Consider the following 6755-nt stretch of genomic DNA (forward strand, 5'->3'; position numbering starts at 1 on the left):
AAGCAAATTAAAGCTAGTCCAGATCACACTGACTGGAACACGTGGAATTTATGCTCAATTATTAGCTCATCTCCTCTGAGGCAGCCTTAATGGGATATACCTCAGTCATCATCCTACAAGACAGTTTTCAAGAAACACAGCATACTTCACAATGTCTAGAAATAAAACAGATTACTAATGAGATTTGTTTCTACAGAGTTATTGTTTTAGTTGCCAATTACTCCAAACTGAGTGGTATGGCAAAAAAAACTGTCAAAAAAGCACTTATAAGAACAGATCATCCCAGTACCTGTCCATGACTTACAAATTACAGAAAAGCACCCATGAAGAAGTGCATGTTGATACTAGGGAAAGATGCCCTAAGGACTTTTTTGGCCAGCTGCAAGTCACAAACTTTTTTTTTTTTTTTTTTACAGAGTCAAAGTCACCCACAGAGTACTGCAGTTCTCCAAACGCACTTGGCTGGCAAGTGGGAAAAGGAGAAAAGCTGACCTGATAGCAAAGAATGCACAAAATGCCTGAAACTGGCTGAGGCGTAATGAACCAGACTAAGATGCTTCAAATCCACACATAGGAAGGAGTGAAAAGCAAGGGCTGCCAACTTAGGACAAGTGTAATTAAACAGAGCACCTCAGAGCTTGTGAAAAATGACTGATGGCATACAGAAGCGGGGAAGAACACAACAGAAAAGGAGGTCCTGACAATAATATCAGGGCACAACATTAGGACCAAGAATCACAAGAACTTGGACTCTCCTGACAGCACAAAACATCTGACTAATCTCACCTCTGACTGGAGTTAATTTATGTCAGCTGGACAGAGCCCTCTTTGCACATGAAAGTGTTGTGTTAAACCAGAATAGCTACTCACCCTGGCTGTAGGGCCTCCTTTGCCATCTTCCAAGAATCCCAAGAGAATGGCACAGAAGCATTTCTTTAATTAGTTTGCCCAAACCAACTGGTAAGAGGCAGTAATCTTCAATCACTGTGTGACACTACCTGCTGACAGCTTTTTCCAGGGAAAACCTGAAGTCATGGATGTTTGCTTTTTTAGAAACAGAGCATGCAGCAAGCCAAGAGAACCAGGCCTGTCACACATGTGAAGGCAAGACAAAGCACTGATAAAAAAAGTTGATAGGAACTCCCTCAAATTTCAGGTTATTTTACTAAGCTGTTCTAAAATATGCAGAATAGAGCTCAGTATGAGATAAAAGCTGTAATTAACTATGGCTGTAAAAGGACCTTGCCTTTTAATTTGCTCATTTGAATGTCTATCCTTTTCACTCATTAATCTTATGCTCAGTTTTACTGTAATCTTGGGAAATAACAATAGTTCAGAGATAAACAAGGGAAACAGGATTAGACATAAAATATCAAATGCAAAATAAAAAAAGGCCAACTCAAAATGCATGAGTAATAAATCAGGCAAAGCAGAATGGCTTTATTATTTCCTCAAAGGTTGAGTATACAAGTGCTGTGCATTTGTTTGACAAATGTGTATTGTATTTAAAATCATAAAAAACAATTACAATGATATTCCCTTCCATCTGTATTGCACAGCTTATTACACTATTCAGGATTAAACATTTTAAACTAACTTTCACAAACACCTTCTGTGGACAAAGACAAAAATAAGTTCAGTTTGTAAGCAAAATAATTCTTAATACCAATTATCAGTTGCAATGGCAATAATAGATTCAAGATGGATGTATTTTGCTTGTTTGGCATAGGCAATCTGCTTTCTAGATAGAAGCACAGAGAGAAAGTCAAATGTCCGTAGACAATACCAAGGTCAGACATCCATTCCATTGACATCTGCACATTGCCATGAAAGTTAGAAGTTAAAACTACTAATTATGCTTCACTGCCTCCTTTTTCTAGAAAAAAAGCAAATAGTTGGGAAGTGTTACTGTGGTGAAAATTCCTTCCATAGTAGCTAGAAATAATTTTTTTTTGAAATAATGTGATTTTCCTTGCAGTATTAGGTTAGCCACTGTCACTGCTGAACTATTTTTATTCATTCCAATGCTGTATATAAACTGTGCGGGGAAAAAAAACATCCGTGGTGATTCAAATACAACCATTCCAAAACTATCAGAAGTTTTGCTGAAATAATTGTATGCAGACACTATAGGTTCCTAATGAAAAGTATTTATTGGCTGGAATGTAAGGTTCTGCTCCATTTTGCTACCAAGCTGTATGTAAATGCTGAATCCTTAATTAACACAGGTGCTAAAAATAACATGCATACAGATGATTCTGCACAGAAGGTTTCCTGAACCTTATGAAGGTTCAAGAAAAAAAGTTATAGGAAACTCAGAAATACAGATGAGATAGTCAGCAGTAGTGAGGTCAAAAGAGCAAAACACTTTCCTTAACGTGGATTCACATCAACTGCTTGCATTCCCAAACAACAATTTATTGAAACTTTTCCTCCATGGGAAGAAGCCAAGACTTTCTGATGAGAAGTGCAAGCCCATTCCCCAAATCAAGTGATCAGACTCCTACAAAACCCAGTGGCAAGTATCTGCCGTTGTTTTAAACATAAACTGAAGAACTTACATGAGAAACATCAACAACAAAAAAGGCTGATAAAATATGCAATTAGAGGCTGAGTCTATAGTGTAAGATAAAAACACAGAAGAAACTTAAACTACAGAATCGCTATTTAGAGACAGTTTAAACTGCAAACACCGTGACCATAAGTCCAAGTTTGCTCTCCCTCACCCAACAGCAGATTAAATGAAACCTGCGCACTGAGAGAAGACAAAGAAAAAACATTCAAGGAAACAACAGTGGGCTTCTTTTTGTGAGGCAGTAGAGCTGAAGGCAAATGCTTCTGCTACACAGACTGAGGTCATGTATCTTTTCAAAACAATCAACAAGGTTTTGACCTCTTCAGCTGTTTTTTATAAAACGAATACGTGTGTGTGTGTGAAATCTCTTCAAATTACTCTTCTTCATTAATTTTACAGCCTTCTCTTAAATCAGAGATCTGTGCTTTTGATGTGCTTCTTTTTAGATGATCTACACTTGCCCCAGAAGTCACCTAGATCCCTCTCTAGTTTTACACACTATAAAAAAAGTCTCTTTTCAGGTCCTTAATCTCCTTTCACAGAATGGCCAGGGTTGGAAGGGACCTCAAGGATCATGAAGCTCCAATCCCCTGCCACATGCAGGGCCACCAACCTCCACATTTCATACCAGACCAGGCTGCCCAGAGCCCTATCCAATATGGCCTTGAACACCTCCAGGGAGAGGGCATCACAACCTCTCTGTTCCAGGATTTCAACTCCTTTCCTTTTCCACCTGTGCACAAGATCTAGTGTAGACAAAAAAAAAAGTCTATTTAAAAGCCTTTGAAGTGGTTAGGTAGAGACAAGCATCCTTACTACATGTCTGCTTCACAATGGAACAAAATGAAGCAGACCATACCTGGAGCACTGCATTCCGGGCTCCCCAGTACAGGACAGACACAATAAAGGCAGTTTAATGAAGGCCATGAAAAATTCTAGAAACTGAAGCATCTCTCCTTTGAGGATAGGCTGAGAGAGCTGGGCTTGTTCAGCTTGGAGAATGAGGCAGCGTGGGGACCTTTACTTAAATTTGCAGCTTAAAATAAAAACAGGGATACAACAGGCCGCCCACTCTATGCCAGATACTTTGCTGTAGTATCACCAGCAAGATGGCAAGCCATCATTTCACACGTATTTGTGGGCAAAGGCAAAATTCTGCAAGTGGCAGCTGGCAGCACACTTCTAAGGCACAGTTTACCCGCCCTAAAAGTCATCACAGGAGTCAGTACTGCCTTCAGTGTACACATGCTCTGCTCAAAGCTGCCCTCAGAAAGACAGCAGAACTTGACCCTGACAGTCTTAAAAGGAACTGACAGATAAGTGCCCCAAATTTCTTTTGTAACATAAATACAGACTTAGGAATTACAAAAGTTTAGCGTGACTTCACAGATCCCATGGCAACTCGCTGTGTGAAGGTACATCATACACCATCTAACCCTAAGTCAGATTCTAGACATTCTTGTAAGCTCTCACAGTGAGTTTAATTCTTATTGCAGTTATTGCGATCATTTTCAAATACTCAAGACTGCCACTAGCGTTAGAGATCACCTTCCCACCCCCACTTCTTGACTTCTGACTTCCCTTCCACTATACAAACCAAATGTTCTGCAGCACAGAGTTACAAGTCTCACGCTTTCAGCACATTACTGCTTGTCTCTGCAGTAGTAAATGGCAAAACGAGCAGTACAAATATCTTTATCATCTCCTACATTTCAACTATGTGAAGAGACTTCAGAGTAATACTAGAAACTTATTTTATCAATAATGCAATTTTAGTTTTTAATATAAAGCTGGTATGCTAGAGCCTTATTTTCAGGAAAAATGAACAGATGATTTCATTTTAAATCATTTTCACTCAAACTTCAGTTAAATCATTCTTTTCTAAGAAGTATATGAATCTCTAATTGGAAATTAATTGTATCTCATTTTTATTCAAGGTTTCCCTTTGAACAGCACGGAAAAGATCAGCTGCAATTTGTACACCTAAGCCCATGAATGAGCAGAACAAAGGAAGCCTGAGGAATGTACTCATAGCACACTGTCTGGGAAGACCTGAAGAAGAGGAACTGACAAAATTCTCACCTTGTAATTGGCAAAGGTTAAGTATAGAAGAAAAAAGAGAAAAAGAATGCAGATGTTTTCACCTGTCCACCATGAACACAACGACAAATAATTTTTCCCACTTGCCCTTGCAGCAGCTTTTATTTTTATGGAACTGTTAACACCTCCTTCACTTCTCCCTTTTTCAGTCTAAACAAACTCTGTTTTCTATCTTTCTGTACAATTCATTATTTTTGCTCTCTTCTGCATTGTTTCCAAGTAGTCCACATATTTTTAAAAAGTGAGGTGGTCTAAACTGCTTGCAACACAACCTCCTGATCTTCCCCCAAAAGACAGCTACACCTACAAGTGATTCACAGCTCTGCTGGTTCTTGAATAAAATGTAAAGGTGAGATTAGGTTCACTATGTTCACTCTACTGTGCAAACACTGAATCACTCTTGCTAAGCAATGTGTGTACAAATGTACCTTGCATTTCTTTGCAAAACCTGCCTCTCACATTAGATAAGGACAGCCAAAGGACATTCACTGGGAAAGAGAGGCTGAAACTTCCCCTTCTGTTGAATCCCTGTCATGGCTTCACTTGGAATGATTCATTAATGTAACAATCATAGAATGGTTTGGAAGGGACCTTTAAAATCATCTAGTTCAAGCCCCTTCCGGAGGCAGGGACACCTCCCACTAGACCAAGTTGCTCAAAGCCCCACGCAGCCTGACCTTGAAGACAGCATCCACACCCTCACTAGGCAACCTGTTCCAGTGTCTCATCACCCTCACAGTAAAAAATTGCTTGTCAATATTTAGTCTAAATCTACCTTCTTCCAGTTTTAAAGCATTTTCCCTTGTCCTGCTGCTACTTGCCTTTATATAAAGTCCCTCCCCAGCTTTCCTGTAAGCTGCCTTCAGGATCTAGAAGGCCACTGTAAGGTCTCCTTGGAGCCTTCTCCAGGCTGAAGAGCCCCAGCTCTCTGTCTGTCCTCACAGGGGAGCTCCAGCCCTCTGATCATCTTCACGGCCCTCCTCTGGAGCTGTTTCAATAGCTCCATATCCTTCTTGTGTTGAGGGTCCCAGAACTGTACACATCTAGTTCTGTAATCTGCTAAACTCTTTCCTCGTATTATATGCCAGCTAGCAGTATTCCACAAGACCACATTTTCTGTCTATCCTTTTATACCTTGTAGCTCCTGGCCACTTCAGGCTTTCACACAAGCAGATTAAAATATTGTAATCCTGTAAATTTAATCCATTTTGCATTGTAATGAAGATTAACATTATTACATTTTCATTACAGCAAGGAAATGTGTGTAAAATTAGAGTGTGGAAAGGCTTGAAGTGTTCTTATACTCTTATCACTGTCTAAACATATACATCATCAGGAGACTCGATCCTGCTTTCGGTACCACCTTGTACATTTAGTCACCCAATCAGCCAGTTCAGATTCTTCACAGACAATTTAGCTTAGCTGCAAAATGCAACTTCAACCCCCAGCCATCCTCATATGGCTCTTAAGATACAGAGATTAAAGCTAGATGGTATGATTATACTAAAGAAAAAGATCCAACGCAGCCCTAATGCTAAAGCAAAGGTATGCTTTTCTGAAGATTGCTTCACATGCATGCACTTTCCTAAGGAACCCATCAACCTATGGCTAAGGACTGACCTGTAGATCTCACGTCCAACACAAACTGACATGCAAAATCTTGTGTTGAAAATTAATACCATGGGCACAGAAGCCCACATATAGCTCTGAACGATTAGGAGAGCTAATAAGACATAGGAGCTGAGAAATAAAATAGTCATTCTTTCTAAAGCAAAATCCTAAAGTGTAAGAAAAAAATATTCAGCTTTTAATTAGTGTTACATAACATTTGATGGATGTAATAACACGAATTCCACTTTTCTTGGCTTTATAACTCAGATTTTGAGCTATGATTACTGCTGAACTACTGCAATCCTGAACTACTGCAATAAAATTAACTCCCCAATAACACCTTCACTTCAAGTTGTACTAGAGAACATACAGACATTTTTTAATCTCAATTTCATACTCCTACTTTTTGAGGAAACTTGATATTTTCTCAGCACTTTGGCACAATAATAGCTATTATTAACAGGGGAAA

General features: G+C 39.2%; 1 protein-coding gene across 1 annotated transcript in view; it reads right to left on the bottom strand.

Annotated features, from left to right (window-relative positions):
• LOC149918024 (uncharacterized) overlaps positions 1 to 6755 on the bottom strand; it is a 35282-nt gene that overhangs the window by 17386 nt on the left and 11141 nt on the right. The gene's annotated exons all lie outside the window — the stretch shown is intronic.

This window comes from Phasianus colchicus, chromosome 4 (assembly GCF_987193195.1).
Source record: "Phasianus colchicus chromosome 4, bPhaCol1.hap1.1, whole genome shotgun sequence".
Taxonomy (NCBI): Eukaryota; Metazoa; Chordata; class Aves; order Galliformes; family Phasianidae; genus Phasianus; species Phasianus colchicus.